The 17,749-nt window shown below is 32.6% G+C and overlaps 1 long non-coding RNA gene across 1 annotated transcript; it reads left to right on the top strand.

Annotated features, from left to right (window-relative positions):
• Nucleotides 1-2,594: 2,594 nt before the first annotated feature.
• LOC127734728 (uncharacterized) lies at nucleotides 2,595-17,530 on the top strand. Its single transcript, XR_007997722.1, has 5 exons — nucleotides 2,595-2,638; nucleotides 3,036-6,234; nucleotides 12,191-12,272; nucleotides 13,888-13,963; nucleotides 16,442-17,530. It is a non-coding gene; the product is annotated as an uncharacterized LOC127734728 (long non-coding RNA).
• The last annotated feature ends 219 nt before the right edge of the window (nucleotides 17,531-17,749 follow it).

Here is a 17,749-nt window from a genome sequence, read left to right as displayed (position 1 = left end):
TCCTATACAATACGTTAATAAGTTATATCATTGTGATTTAGCATCACACAATAGAGGATTGGTAATTGACTCATGACAACAGATGAAAATCAGTAGTCAATGCGCAAAACCTCCCCTCCCCAAGAAAATCAAATGGTCGTCCCCCAATGTCTAAATATTAATGAAATCTTTTTAGGCAGACTAAGTATTTGCAGTTTTTACACAAAATGCAAGGAGTTTGAAGCCCTAGTGTAACTATGTAAGAAAAAATATAAAAATATAAATACTGATGATTGGTAGTTGGATAGTCTAATGCCCTGTGAACATTTAAGGCCGGTGTCATATGGAAAATTGCATGAACCCCCTGGAAATTGAACCCGTGATCAAAATCCCATCTTCATCAATCCCTAACTATGGCTGAAAGAATATTTGATGGATCCACTATTCATTTTATAGTCCCCAATTGATGTTAGCAGAAGTTGATAAACTGTTAGAGTATACTTTGATTTTAAGCTGCGCATATTAAACTAAAAGGCTTCATGTATAATTGACACAATTTTATCTGACCAGTGACAAATTAGCATTGGCAAGACATACTTGTGTGTCCAAAATGGTAGTTGGGGAATATAATGCACAAAACCAAAATATTCTTTCAAAAATTATAAAGCTAAATTCAGTGAATATATTATGTCAAAAGATATAACCCAGTAACTAAATGTTTGTCCCGATTTCAGACTAGCAATTGCTGTGTTGTGACTTTTAACATAGCACATTCAAAATCAGTAGAGGTTTTCTTCACTCCATAGGGCAGTGTCACACCAAATGCGGTTAAAAACAAGCAAATGGTTCAGATAATAACATTTGGAAACCATAATTTCTCATAAATTTCCTGTTGCATTAATGAAATAATTGACCAAAAATAAAAAACTGAATTTAACATGGCCTCTAAAAAATGGACAAAATGAAAACAGCAAAAATGTTCATCAAAGTAAGATTTTCAAAATTGTTAACTTTACAGTAATATTCAACTACCTGCTTATACAAGATATTGCCCTTGAAAGATGACTTTACTGGGTTTTTTTCTCCCAAAATTTAGAATGGCATGTTTAAATACACATTTAATTAATAAGCATTAACTAACTATAAAAAATAATCATTGATGAAAGATTTACACAAAAAATGACAGGTGAATAATTCAGGCTCTCAAAAGACTATATTACAATATAGTCTTTGCATACAATTTACACCACATATGTTGGTTGCTATGCAATAAGCAGTGTTGCTTTAGAGATTTTTTAAATATCATTATGCATAATTGATCTTCTTTTGTTATTTTTGTTTTTATTCAGGCTTTTTTTTTCCAAATTGTGCTTGTTATCCATGAATTGAGCTTGGTTATTTTCAAATTTCAGTTGGTTACTAGGCATTTATGTCATGAATGTAGTGTCACTAAGGAGATTTTCGCATATCTTTAAGCATAATTCGACTGCTTTGGTTTTTTTTTATTTCCAATCAGGCTTCAAGTGCATATTTTTGAGCATTTTGTTAAAAATCAACATTGTATATTTTCAGCCTCAGTTGGTTGCTATGCAAAACATATGGTTGCTATGGAGATTTTATGCATATTTTTCTACTCAGTTGAAAACGCTTTTGTGTGACATTTGTTTTGCAGTACAAATTAAATCATAAGTGTAAAAAAATTTATAATATTGACCCTAAAAGGTGACAATAATTCTAGTTTTTAACACTTGGCCACTAAAAATATTAGCTGGGCAATCACTTGAAAATTTTAATTTCCATCCCTGTAATATTAATATTTTAATTTCTAATTCATAAAGTCATGTGAAGAGAATTTACCTTTTTCGTTTAGAAGCAAAACTAGAGGCTCTCAAGAGCCTGTGTAGCTCACCTGTATTTACTGATGCTTTGGAAATTATATAAAATAAGGTTAAAATCATAATTAATAGTATTAAATGTATTATTATAATGATATCTAAGATAATAACAAAAAACTGCAAAATTTCTGTAAAATTACTAACTCAGGGGCAGCAACCCAACAACGGGTTGTTGGATTCGTCTGAAAATTTCAAGGCACATAAATCTAAATCTGATGAACATTTTTGCCACCTATCAGATTTTCTCTAAATGCTTCAGTTTCAGAGATATAAACCAATAAAATGCTTCGCTGGGGCGCAGCTTGATACGACCGCAGAGGTCGAACCCTGAACAGTTGGGGCAAGTATGGACACAACATTCAAGCTTGATACAGCTCTGAATTTGGATTGTTATTAAATATTTGACACAGCATAGGTTTCTGACACAGAAAGAATGTGGTCTAAGAACTTGATTTTTTTTAATTTACCTATTATGGTCCAATGTCCAAAATCAAAATACATGGTTAGATTCAGCATATCAAAGAACCCCTTTTATTCAATTTTTGTTAAAATCAAACAAAGTTTAATTTTGGACCCCAACTTGGACAAACTTGAAAACTGGGCCCATAATCAAAAATCTAAACACATGTTTAGATTCAGCATATCAAATAACCCCAAGAATTCAATTTTTGCTAAAATCAAACTAAGTTTAATTTTGGACCCTTTGGACCTTAATGTAGACCAATTTAAAAAACGGGACTTTAAATTAAAAATCTAAATACACGGTTAGATTTGGAATATCAAAGAACCCCAATAATTCAATTTTTGATGAAATCAAACAAAGTTTAATTTTGGACCCTTTTGACCTCAATATGAACCAATTTGATAGCGGGGCCCACAAATAAAAAATCTAAATTCATGGTTAGATTCAGCATATCAAAGAACCCCATATATTCAATTTTTGTTGAAATCAAAAAAAGTTTAATTTTGGACCCCAACTTGGACCAACTTGAAAACTGGGCCCATAATCAAAAATGTAAACACATGTTTAGATTCAGCATATCAAAGAACCCCAAGAATTCAATTTTTGTTAAAATCAAACTAAGTTTAATTTTGGACCCTTTGGACCTCAATGAAGACCAATTTAAAAAACGGGACCCAAATTAAAAATCTAAAAACAAGGTTAGATTTGGCATATCAAAGAACCCCAATAATTCAATTTTTGATAAAATCAAACAAAGTTTAATTTTGGACCCTTTTGACCTCAATATGAACAAATTTGATAGCGGGGCCTACAAATAAAAAATCTAAATACATGGTTAGATTCAGCATATCAAAGAACCTCATATATTCAATTTTTGTTGAAATCAAACAAAGTTTAACTTTGGACCCCAATTTGGACCAACTTGAAAACTGGGCCCATAATCAAAAATCTAAATACATGTTTAGATTCAGCATATCAAAGAACCTCATGTATTCAATTTTTGTTGAAATCAAACAAAGTTTAAATACTGGACCCTATCTTGGACCAACTTGAAAACTGGGCCCATAATCAAAAATCTAAACACATGTTTAGATTCAGCATATCAAAGAACCCCAAGAATTCAATTTTTGTTAAAATCAAACTAAGTTTAATTTTGGACCCTTTGGACCTTAATGTAGACCAATTTAAAAAACGGGACCCAAAATTAAAAATCTAAATACACCGTTGGATTCGGCATAACAAATAAATAAATGTGATCAACGATTTTACAAATCTAATGCGCCATACTGTGCAATTAAAGATTTCTTCTTGAAATTTTTCAATATTTGAAATTTGAAAAAAAATAATATTTGAAGAATAATTTTTTTAATTTCTGAAATCTGAAATGAGAAAAAATTGACCCCCCACAATTTCTTTTTATCCCCCGGTCTATGTGCATATTAAACAAAGGACACAGGTGGATTCATAACAAATTGTGTTTTGGTGATGGTGATGTGTTTGTAGATCTTACTTTACTGAACATTCTTGATGCTTACAATTATCTCTATCTATAATGAACTTGGCCCTGTAGTTTCAGTGGAAATTATTTTGTAAAAATTTACAAAATTTATGAAAATTGTTAAAAATTTATTATAAAGGGCAATAACTCCTTAAGGGGTCAATTGACCATTTTGGTCATGTGACTTTTTTGTAGGTCTTACTTTGCTGTACATTATTGCTCTTTACAGTTTATCTCTATAATAATATTCAAGATAATAACCAAAAGCTGAAAAAATTTCTAAAAATTACCAATTCAGGGGCAGCAACCCAACAACGGGTTGCCTGAATGGTATGAAAATTTAAGGGCAGATAGATCTTGACCTAATGAACAATTTTGTTTGTGAAAGATTTGCTAGAAATGCTTTGGGTTTAGATATATGAGCCAAAAACTGCATTTTACCCTATGTACTATTATTAGCCATGTCGGCCATCTTGGTTTGAGGGCGGGGTCATCAAACACAATTTTTAAACTACATACCCTAATGATGATTGTTTACAACTTTAGTTAAATTCATCTTAGTAGTTTCAGAGGAGAAGATTTTTGTAAAAGATAACAAAAATTTACGAAAAATTGTTAAAAATTGACTATAAAAGAGCAATAACTCCTTAAGGGGTCAACTGACCATTTTGGTCATGTTGACTTATTTGTAGAACTTACTTTGCTGAACATTATTGCTGTTTACAGTTTATCTCTATCTATAATAATATTCAAGATAATAACCAAATAAGGCAAAATTTCCTTAAAATTACTAATTCAGGGGCAGCAACCTAACAACGGGTTGTCTGATTCATCTGAAAATTTCAGGGCAGATAGATCTTGAGCTAATAAACATTTATACCCTTTGTCAGATTTGCTCTCAATGCTTTGGTTTCAGAGATATAAGCCAAAATCTACATTTTATCCCTATGTTCTATTTTTAGCCATGGCAGCCATCTTGGTTAGTTGGCCGGTTCACCAGACACATTTTTTAAACTAGATACCCTAATGATGATATTGGCCAAGTTTGGTTAAATTTGGCCCAGTAGTTTCAGAGGAGAAGATTTTTGTAAAAGTTTACGGACGAAGGACGACGGACGCAGGACGACGGTCGACGGACGCCAAGTGATGAGAAAAGCTCACTTGGCCCTTTGGGCCAGGTGAGCTAAAAAACAAGTTGCATGAGCACAATTTTTTATTTTTATTTTCTTAAAGGGCATTTTTAGAACGATCTCATATTTTATCTATTCTATAAATACATCCAGATATATTATAACATGGTTTTCAGTTGTTTTATATTAAATACCTTGTATTCAGGGTACTCTACAGTGCAGGGTACTTTACAATGCAGATCAAAGGAAAATATGTGGCAAAATTTTTAACAAACTTTTATAAACATACTCTTTCCAAATAATAAGCAGTATACAAGACATCAAAAATAAAATAAAAATAAGAGTGAAAGGACCCAGGGCAAACAGTTAGGGATTTTCTGTTTTGAATTTTCCTCAGAGTTCGATATTTTTGTTATTTTTTACTTTTTTATAAGGGCGCACGGACCCAGGGCGAACAAGTATTAGGGCGAATATGTACTAGGGCGAACGGAATTCGAGTGGTGGTGGTGCAATTGTGTGTATAAAGAAGAATTCTATATTAAATAGAAGTGCCATAAATTCAAAAGCAAGGGATACTTTTTCCTAGCTTAACTGAAGTGGTTTATCTGATAAAGGTGGAATTTACAGAATATGTAACAGGTATAACTGACACTAAGACAACAATATATTAAAATGGTCATTACTAATTGACAAGCAATTTCCGCACGGTAGGTTGGTATGAGAGTCTCAGAGAGACATTCTGACACTGCAACTAAGACCAGATACACATTTTTATTTTATGCAGTCTCAGGTTTTAAAATTACTGGCGATCCTTTTTTCACTTGGTCTAAATCTTACCACGTAAATTCGTTTACTCTCTTATGGAATTGCAATTTAATGTAGGTTTTGTTTGTTTCAAAATAAACTGTTTTTCCTTATAAAATATTTCAATCTTGCAATCAGCATGATCAACCAAATCTTGCAATCAGCCATTCTTCGTGTTGACAGACGACGCGAGTACGAATCGCAATCTGTCAGCAAAGTTCTAAATGCACATAAAATAGTCCGCTGTCGAGATTTGAATACTTTTGAGAATGACAAGACATTTCATCGTTCCTTATAGAACAAAATATAAATCAATACACGTTTTTATTTTATTGATCTTGCTAGGGATGTTTCTACTTAAATGTTAATGTAGTAATCTTCCCTAACCTTTCCGTACGAAAGGAGAGCTACGTAAAGACGCAATGAACCAGAAACAGATGAGGAAGGAATTTCATGTGTTATTTGGTAACGTAACATGCATACAACTTAAATTTTCTCCGTTAAAAGTCACTTGCTATTATTGCTTTTTCAACACTGTCTTTCAGGAAACTCGCATTAAAATAGCGAAAAAACGAGGTATTGAAAAAAGGGGGAAGTACTCTCAACTGTCAACAGATTCCGGGACCGTTCGCCCTGATATTTATTTTATTTTGCTGTCATGTTGTGAACGTAAATTAATTAAATTAAATATGTGGAAGTTTGTTGAAAATTTCGCCGAATATTTATGTGGTTTTGCTGCTACCAGATAATTATTTTTCTAGACTAGAGTGGGTGGCGCATATTCGCCTTGGACACATTTTCGCCGTTTTGCTATTTTTTCTGTAAAATTTGTGTGCCTTTACCCAATACTTCCCTGAATAGATGGTAAAGGCTGTTTGTAATGTTACAACTGTTGATATTCCTCTTTTCCCCATTTCCAAGGTTATTCGTACATATTGAGAAATACGCAGGTGTTTTTAAATGATTTTGGCAATTATGTAAGATTTATATGGCAATCATGCGCAATCTTAAAGTATATATTTGTGAGAAAAATCGTATAGGAATGATCTCTCAAGCTAATTCATGTAATTGCAAACATTCGTTTTTATACGACCGCAAAAAAATTTTTGTGGTCGTATATTGGTATGACGTTGGCGTCGTCGTCGTCGTCGTCGTCGTCGTCGTCGTCTGGCGTCGTCCGGCGTCGTCCGAAGACACATTGGTTTTCGCACTCTAACTTTAGTTTAAGTGAATGGATCTCTATGAAATTTTACCACAAGGTTCAATACCACAAAAGAAAGGTTGGGATTGATTTTGGGGGTTATGGTACTAACAGTAAAGGAAAAAGGGGCCAAAAATAAGCATTTTTGTAACTTCCAGACATAACTTGTGTATTAGTGTATGGATCTCTGTGACATTGTACCACAAGGTTCCATATCACAAAAGGAATGCTGGGATTGATTTTGGGGGTAATTGCCTCAAAATTTTAGGAATTAGGGGCCAAAAAAGGGGCAAAAAACAAGCATTTTTCTAGTTTCATGACAATAACTTGTGTGTAAGTGTATGGATCTTTCTGAAATTGTACTACAAGGTTCCATATCACAAAGGGAAAGCTGGAATTGAGTTTGGGGGTAATTGCCGAAACGTTTAGGAATTGGGGGCCAAAAAGGGGCCAAAAAGAAGCATTTTTCTAGTTTCCAGACAATAACTTGTGTTCAAGTGTATGGATCTCTCTGAAATTGTACTGCAAGGTACCATACCACAAAGGGAAGGCTGGGATTGATGATGGGGGTAATTGCCTCAATATTTTAGGAATTAGGGGCCAGAAAGGGGCAAAAAACAAGCATTTTTCTAGTTTCAGGACAATAACTTGTGTGTAAGTGTATGGATCTTTCTGAAATTGTACTACAAGGTTCCATATCACAAAGGGAAAGCTGGGTTTGAGTTTGGGGGTAATTGCCCTAAACGTTTAGGAATTTGGGGCCAAAAAACACATTTTTCTAGTTTCCAGACAATAACTTGTGTTCAAGTTTATGGATCTCTCTGAAATTGTACTGCAAGGTACCATACCACAAAGGGAAGGCTGGGATTGAGTTTGGGGGTGATGAATCATAAGGGGGTTCAAAAAATTTGGGGGGGGGGGGGGGGGGTTTTCCTTTTTTTTTTCTTTTAAAATTTTCCATTTTAAGTTGGTTATTTCTGATTTATATTTAAAAGCAAATAGTAATGATATGGTAGGAGATACACACCAAACAGGATGTGTAAATTATTATATAATAAGTATTGTGCAATAGCAAGAAATTTTCAATTGCACAGTATTGCACAATAGCAAGAAATCTTCAATTGAACAGTATTGTGCAATAGCAAGAAATCTTCAATTGCACAGTATTGCGCAATAGCAAGAAATATCCAATAGCACAATATTGCGCAATAGCAAGAAATTGTCAATTGTACAGTATTGCGCAATAGCAAGAAATATTTAATTGCACAGTATTGTGCAAAAGAAGATACTTCGTATAAATTGCTTATTTCTTGACCAATTTCAATGGGGTTTTATTCTTGAATTCTTGGGGTTCTTTAATATGCTGAATCTAACCGTGTATTTAGTTTTTGGATTTTGGGCCCCGTTTTTAAATTGGTCCACATTGAGGTCAAAAGGGTCCAAAATTAAACTTTGTTTGATTTCATCAAAAATTGAATTCTTGGGGTTCTTTAATATGCTGAATCTAACCGTGTATTTAGTTTTTGGATTTTGGGCCCCGTTTTTAAATTGGTCCACATTGAGGTCAAAAGGGTCCAAAATTAAACTTAGTTTGATTTTAACAAAAATTGAATTCTTAGGGTTCTTTGATATGCTGAATCTAAACATGTATTTAGATTTTTGATTATGGGCCCAGTTTTCAAGTTGGTCCAAATCGGGGTCCAAAATTAAACTTTGTTTGATTTCAACAAAAATTGAATATATGGGGTTCTTTGATATGCTGAATCTAACCATGTACTTAGATTTTTGATTTTTGGGCCCCGTTATCAACTTTGTCCACATTGAGGTAAAAAGGGTCCAAAATTAAACTTTGTTTGATTTCATCAAAAATTGAATTCTTGGGGTTCTTTGATATGCTGAATCTAACCATGTATTTAGATTTTGGAAATTGGACCATAATAGGTGAATGTCCAATTTAAAATTTTTAAGTTCTTAGACCACATTCATTCTGTGTCAGAAACCTATGCTGTGTCAAATATTTAATCACAATCCAAATGCAAAGCTGTATCAAGCTTGAATGTTGTGTCCATACTTGCCCCAACTGTTCAGGGTTCGACCTCTGCGTCCTATCAAGCTGCGCCCTGCAGAGCATTTTATTATAATAAAACCAGGATAATGAGGATGGTCATATCATACATTGCGGCGAAAATGTGTCCCCCATGGTACACAAACAACTTGATTTCCTCTTGAGTTTGCGTTCGTTTTTAGAAAAGTTAACCAATGTTTTGAAGATAATTTCTTTATCAAACATTTTTTTCATATAGTTAAATTTCTGAAACCTTCATAAAAAGTTCCAAATATTCGAATGTAGGTCGGATGTAAGTGGAAATGAACGAATTATGCGGCCAATATGGGTCTCTCACTCTACATGTATATAAGGTGATAGGACGTGCCGCTGGAATAGGCCATATTTTCTAGCTTGAAAATATGTGAATAGGTGGTGAAAATTATCAGAAATATATATTATGAGGTCAACAAATAAAAAAAAAGAAATGAAGACGTGGTATGATTGCCAATGAGACAACTCTACACAAGAGAAGTTAACAACTGTAGGTCACCGTACGGCCTTCACCAATGAGCAAAACCCATACAGCAAGTTCCCATTACTTGTTATAAATTTGTATGAAAAGCCCTTTAATTTTTTCACAGCCAAATGTTTTGCCGTAAGTAAATATTACATAAGGAATCTGAAGGTGTTATTCCACTTTTCCAACACACCACAAGAAATTCAACCAGTATGGGAAAAGGTTACATTTTTACCTAATCAATATATGAAAAGGTATACATTTTCAAAATCTAAATTAATTATATGAAAAGGTTGGGGTAACAGAACCCCAGCTACACCCCTATCATATTAACTCCCCCCCATCCCCCCCAAAAAAATCAAATGGTCGTCCCCTAAATGAACATAATGTCACATCATTGGTTGAATTTCCATTATTTAGGAAATATATAACCAATCAAGAGGTCTTGGTGTACGCTTTTCAGAATATTACCAAAAATGCATTAGGTTCTGAAACAGGGAATTGGGAGTATTACATTGTATGTTGTGATCCCAGCTGATATCAGAAACATATTACATGAATATTATTTTGGTGAATGAGGTCTTTTTAAAAAAAGTTGAAAAATTTTACGAAAACATAAAATAAAAAAAAATAAAAAGCAATTTTGTAACAATATGTAGCTATATAGTGATGAATTATATTTTGATTGAATTGAAAGATGCAAAATTGGAATAAAAATGTTTTTATAAGTATTATGATATACCATACTCTTTAAAAGTCAATTTCAAGAAGGATTTGACAACTTTTAGATTTTTCTTACAAGTGAAACAAATATAGGGGAAACTAAACCTACATGAGTTTATCTACATGTACCTTTTTATTGGTGTACACACCACAATTTTTTATGAGATCCCTCAAACACATAGAAACTACCAGATTTTTGACGACATATCATGTTTGAAGGTAAATCCAGAAAATCCCTTCTGACATTTTAAATTAATTGAGTGTTATTTTACATTTTGCATTAAATTTGCCTTCAATCAAGCACATGGCACAACCATTTAGGAAACTGTTTGAAAACAGCACAGCCAAAAAAAAATTATAAAGCCTTACAGTAGCAGATTAACAAGACTGCATTGTATTGAAGGGATTTTAGATGACTCAAATACTGCAATTTACCCCTGTCTATCAGTGTGTCCTGTTCGTCTGTCCCATGAAATTTTGGAAGTATAAATAGTCAGTGCCCTTTGGCTGTTTTTTGCTCTTTGGTTGTGTTGTTGTCTCTTTGTCACATTCCTCATGTCCATTCTCAATTTTATTTGTCTGTTTGTTCCAAAAACATCAAAAGAAAACTTGGAAACTGGTTTACAACTTGACAGAAAGCTTGCATGCTTGTAAGGATTATTTGTCATCATATTCTGTTGACCATACTTTTTAACAGTCAGTATAAATTTAAAAATTTTGAATAAAATATTGTTTAAATTAAACTTGGGCCAAAAATACTTTTGTTTCCTGCCTCCATATCTACCCTTACACATGATGTTGTGGATATTTTGGTGAGACCCGGTTCTTTTCACCTGACCTAGACCTCCTTTCATGGATACATTTTGTAAGTGATCAAAGTTAAAATTACTTGATTTTTAGGTCCGTTTCTCAAATACTGTAAGCAAAAGTTCAACTATGAGTAGTTTATGGAATGATTGTAAAGTGTACATGTTAGTCGGGCAGGTTTCATCTTACTTAACCTCATTTTGATGGTTCATTGTTCAATGTTAAGTTTTTCTGTTTTGGTCAGTTTTTATGCCCCACTTAGGGGCATTATGTTTTTCGGTCTGTGTGTCTGTTTGTCCGTCCATTTGTCCGTCTATCCCGCTTCAGGTTAAAGTTTTTGGTCAACTCGCAGGCAGGTATCATCTGTGGCTCTGCCTTTGACCTCATTTCCATTGTTCATTGGCCAGTATTAAGTTTCTGTAGTTTGGTCCTTTTCTCAGATTCTATAAGTAATAAGTTAACTATATTTGGTGTATGGAGTGATTGTAAGATGTACATATCTTTCTGGCAGGGTTCATCTAACCTTCACCTCATTATCATGGTATGATTGCCAATGAAACAACTATCCACCAAAGTTCAAATGAAGAGGATGTAAGCAATTATCATGATTATAGGCAACCGTACAGCCTTCGTCAATGAGAAAAATCCATACTGTATAGTCCGCGGTGAACGGTCCAGACATGAAAAATATGAAACAATTCAATTGAACAAACTAAAGGCCTAATTTGTAACAAAACAATCAAGTACTAAAAACAAATCTGACAGACATGAACCAACGACAACCACTGAACTACATGCTCGTGACTTAGGACAGGCACATAAAGAATGTGGCAGGGTCTGAACTTGACCTTATTGTCGTAAATAATTGATAATGTTAAGTTTATGTGATACTTGTAGTAAAAACTTTATCTTTAAGGCTTTCAACATTAAGTCAATCATGGTCAGTAGAGCAGACAAGACATGAACGTGTGCACTCAGACTCTCAAATAGTCTATGTAAAATATAAAAAACATCATTTTACCTTCTCTTTTTTTACTGCCAGATAAAGCAGGAATTAAGTATATTAATTGTGTATTGGAAACACTGTACCTGGAATGAAATTCACACTATTTATTTTTCCTTGTAGATGTTGCAGAAAATACAAATGATGCCAAAGAAGAAATGAGAAAAGGAACTTGGACTGCACCTTTTTCTTTGCAGCTCTTAAGGTGAAGTATTGTGCAATAAAACATTTATATAAATGTTTATATAAAAATAAGAAGATGTGGTATGATTGTAAATGAAAAAACTCCCTCAACCAAAGACCAAAATTAACAACTATAGGTAACCGTACTGCCTTCAACAATGAGCTATATAAGGCCTTGAAATGACCAATGTGAAACAATTCTAATGAGAAACCTACGGCCTGATATATCTACAAAACATTAAACGAAAACCTAATATGATATACAGCAACAAACCACTGAATTACAAGCTCCTGATTAGGGACAGGCACATGGAGTATGTAAAAACATTAAAAATGTTTGCTGGCACCAAACCCTCCTAACTAGGACAGTGGTGTAACAGTACAACTTACAAACTATAAAAATCAGTTGAAAAGGGCTTAATTCTTTAGACCAATACAAAGCACAGAAAAAAATCCTAACAAAAACACACAAAGTACAGATCAGAGAGTACTATTAAACAGTTACCGAAAGCAAGTTCAATTGGTCAATATTTTATCCATGTCCTAACACAATCCGCTGAATTTCTCTAAATAGTTAACCTAGACCTACAAATGTATGGTTAAGGCCATCACTTGATGTCATCTGTTGTTGGAAATTAAACAAATAACGACTTCTCTGAAACCAACAGATCAATTTCAACCAAACTTGTGCTGAATGATCCTTAGTGTCTTGTACAAGTTTGTGTTCTTTAATTTGAACATGTAAAACAATGAGCACAGAAAAATGGCTAACATAATGACAGGAAACAAAGTTAAAATGCAAGTAATTGTCAAACATATTGAAAATCACAAATGATTAGGAAAAACTTGTATGTCATTTTCATGCAATAATTTGAGAACTGTTCAACCAATGGTTTTCTAATTCTTATATGTTCTGACTGATAACAAAGTTGAGGTCAAGTTCTATAAAGAAGATTTTCACTTTTGTCGTTCTAGAGTTATTTCCCTTCATTGCTTTTACAATGACACTAATAAATGTAATAAAACTTTGTTTGCTGTCATTTTTACAGCCTACTGTTTATAATAGCTCACCTTGACCAAAGGGTCAAGTGAGCTTTTCTAATCACTTGGCGTCCGTTGTCGTTAACTTTTACAAAAATCTTCTCCTGTGAAACTACTAAACCAAATGTAACCAAACTTGTCCACAATCATCATTGAGGTATCTAGTTTAAAAAATGTGTCTGATGACCCCACCTGCCAACCAAGATGGCAGACATTGCTAAAAATAGAACATAGGGCCATTAAATGCAAGTTTTGTCTATTATTTTGAAAACCGTTATGTAAAGATAAAATCTGACTATGACGTAAATATTCAAGATGTTGAGCTCTAACATTTGTTCATTGACGTCAAAACTGTCAGGCGACTTCTTGTAGGAGTTTTTGCCCTTAAATGACAAATTTTACCATTTATTTTCATTTTTGCCTTTTATCTTGAGAACTATAATAGATGGAGAGAAACTTTTAAGTTGCAAAAATGATCAACAAGACCAGATCTACAAATACATATGCATGATCGAAATTGTCAGGCAACTCCTAATTATTTAAATTAGCCACAGAGTTTTTTGTATGGTCTAGTTTTAATTGTGCTTTTATTGTAGATCTAGGAGGTGAATTTCCTTCTGTTGAGGAGTCAGAAATTTAGACTGTCCTGAAGATGAGGGATATTAAATGAAGGTAAACATAACTTTAAAGTAATGTTTATATTGGTAATAACCTCAAGTATGCATCAAGGATGTATTGGGTAAGATGGTAATTACTGTATGTGAAACAATAAAATGTGTTCAAAGTGGGCAGTACCTGTAACATACCATCAAAATTAGCATAGCCAAAAATGCAATCGCTTCTTAAGTTTAAGTTACAGAGATCAAAGGCCCATGTGATCAGCATCATTTGTTGTTGATGGGTTTTATACTATGTTGTCATAAACTTTTAAAAAAATCTTAAATCATTTATACCATTCCCAAGTTATGGTACTTGATTGTTAGAAAATAATCGTAATTTTTGTTTTCTATAAACAAATTCCTAAAGCAGAGATGCAGATACATTTTTTTCCCTGTCAGACATAGGGCCTGCAAGGTAGACAGTTTTGACAGACCTATCAACTGTTTGCCAGACCTACATTTTTTACCATTTTTTCTTCCTTTTTATCGGCTTTTTATACAGTTAAAACAAACAAGATAGGATGTCTTTATAGTGACTGCTGCTTCAGTGGATATCTTCATTCTTGCCCAAGTTTTTAGGAGATTATAAACATTCGTTTTTATAACATGTATGATATATATATACTACATAATACATTACAACTAATTTAAATCATTCTTCAAAAACATATTTTGAAATTATTAAAGTAGCTATTTTGTTTGTTCATTCTGCTCAAATTCAAAGTTGGATTCATAACATTCTCAGTTGCAACGTAGGTTAACCAAGGACGACCCTCCTTCCATTTGGGGTTGAACTACAGCTTGGGTCGTTTTTCCTTTTCATAAGCTACCAGCTTCACTTTGGTGTTTTCTCTTGCATTACTATTTTTATCACTTAAAACAAGATTAGATTGTTTTTTACCAGGTTTAGACCCCTCCTTAAATTTAATTGGCCATTCAGCCATGCTATTTGAAACAAGAGTAATATACTAAATATTTTTACCGGAGAAGAAATTTGAAAAAATTCAGATATGAACTGGTTCCCCAGATTAAGTGAAAGAGACGGGAAGTATTTGTGTAAAAAAGCTTTGATCAATGCAAATAATTAATGTTTTCAAATCAGAAAATTATCAATATATAGTACAGATATGTTTAAGGATGTACTTAGGTGAAGTTTAGTAATTTGTGTCAGATGTTCAGACTCCTTGATTTTTTTCCTACGATACAGGGTAAAATATTTTGCCCATAACACCCATTTTTTTTTTCAAATAAGACTACAATAGCTCATAAAAGGTCATTTATCAAAATTAAACCAGATTATAGATTTCTTTTCTTTCGATTTGAGACCCAAATAATACCAATGCTTATATAAGGTAAAAGTCCGAGTCAGCGTTTTCCCGCCAATTTTTAAAACTCAAATATGTCTAAAAAGGAGCTCCATAACCTATCAATATTTTTAGCTTATTTTGTTCCTTAACTAATGCTATTTCGACTTCAAATATCAATTTTAAATTCTAGATTTTTTTAATTTCACCTAAGTACATCCTTAAATGCATCCCTTTAAAATTATTTGCCTGTTATTTAAGGAATGACTGTAATATTTTTTCTGTCTATGAAGAAATAACATAAAAAATGTGGTGCACACTGAATAACCCGCGTAGCAGGTTATTTTAAAGTGTGCACCACATTTTTATGTTATTTCGAACAGACAGAAAAAATATTACAGTCATTTCTTATAATTTAATTCTAAATTCCATTTTAAACCTGAGTAAACCATGAAAAAATGTTGATGACGTCACAGTCACATGACAAAATTATGTCTATGAGCTGATAAACAAAACGTCAGCCAATCAGAAGACGCATTACATCCAAAATTAAATTATTATAATATATTAATATTAAATCTAATAATTTTCAGATCCAATAATTTTCAATAAATCAAGGTTTTCTTAAATAAAAAACCCAGCCAAATGTTTTGAAAGTGGTGTTCAAAACTAAACAAACAATCAATCAATCCATACTGCAGCCATATACCGATTTGATGACACATTTTTTACAATTTTCAGAAACTACAAGGCTAATTTGAACCAATTTTTGCATGTCTGAATTAATTCTTTTGCTCAATTAACTATGACTGATTTTCAAAATGATCATCATGTAAAAATAAAGAGATGTGATAAGATTGCAAATGAGAACTATCTGTATGAACAATGTTAGTTCACTGGTTTGCTTTCAGCAATGAGCAAAAATGAATACCATATATATTGTAGTAAGCTATTAATAAAGGCCCCACATTATAAAATGTTAAACAATTAAAAAGTGAAAAACAGCATCCTGATTTTTGCTCAAATAACGTTTGCTTATGGAGATATCCTAAGTTAATCCCATATAGGAGTCAATAAAATCTATAGCTGATATAAAAAGTCCCTAAACTTTGTTTTAATTTGTATTGATGTTAATCATATAAAAGTTTATACATTATTGAAGTTACTGTTGATTTTGTGTATTTCAGATTATTATTGAAAAAAATAGCACCTTGAAGTACTAGAAGAATTTGAAAACAAATTAACTTGGTGAAATAGTCCTACTGGATATGACAGAACACCAAGAGAAATGGCGAAAAATTACACAACTTATCACAAGAAGATAAAAGCTTTTTGCAATTTTCAGTGGTTCTGAGATCAGTTACAGTCAAAGGAAAAAAAATACTGAACATGAATTAACGATTCATCGATCTTATGATATATCTTGATTGATATCTTAAAACATATTGACTGTAAATTAGTTACAAATTCACCAATTATATCTGTTGTTCACAAAATTTGTTATTGTTGTTAATTGGAAATATCTGTTGAATGTTTTGAAATTAAAATGTGTAAATTTAAATGATGTTCATTGAAGTCTTTAAATGATACAAAAGGAAGGATACATGGAATGATTGCCATTGAGACAACTACTTATCCTGGATAGGAGGGCAGTGATGTAAACAACTACAGTTCACCTTAAGCCTTCAACTATGTGCAAAATCCATAAGTTAAAGACAGTTATAAAAGGTCCCAAGATAATGGTACTTATACTTATACATCCTTGGCTTTCAAATTTATGGTTTGAGTGTTTCTGATGAAGGTAAATTAAAAAAAAAGCACAGCAAAACTTAATTTATAAAATGTTTTTTTTTTTAATTTCAAAAGAGAATACTACCGGGTATTTTTAATTTAAGCAAAATTTAAGCAAATAACAAAAAAAGAAAATCGATTATGGCAGACAGCAACCAAACACAACCACTGGACTTTATGATCCTGTTTTGGAGTGCTCAAACTGCTCCATAACCTGGAACTCAAAAACATCTTATACATGTATAATACTGAAAGACACAAAAGTGAAAAGTGTCTTTCTTTCAAATTATCTGCTCTTTTTTTATGTTTAAAATGTACATTGTAAAATGCATACAAGAAGTTTACTGCTATTGAGACAAAGGCAAAAATCATAGAGTTACAGAACATATTGATTACAGACATAATAACTATAAACTAAAACAACACTTACCACTACTAAATGATCAGGAACTTTCAGGAATTGATTCCAGCTTCTATCCAGGTTATGTTAAACAAATTTCCACCTCCAACTGTTCTGTTCAGTTAAGAGTTTTTACCATTGAAATGAAATGTGAATACATTCCAATCTTTTGGCAGCCATGAATGAATATTCCCTTCACAATGCGGCATTTATACATTTTCACATAGGTACCCAGGTAGCTATATGCTGATATTTGTACAGTAATGTTGTTTTTCTTAGACAATGAACAGAGAACCAGGTCATG

The sequence above is a fragment of the Mytilus californianus genome, unplaced genomic scaffold (assembly GCF_021869535.1).
Source record: "Mytilus californianus isolate M0D057914Y unplaced genomic scaffold, xbMytCali1.0.p SCAF_3, whole genome shotgun sequence".
NCBI lineage: Eukaryota > Metazoa > Mollusca > Bivalvia > Mytilida > Mytilidae > Mytilus > Mytilus californianus.
Note: the sequence above shows the minus strand (reverse complement) of the source record. Positions and strands in the feature narration are given on the sequence as shown.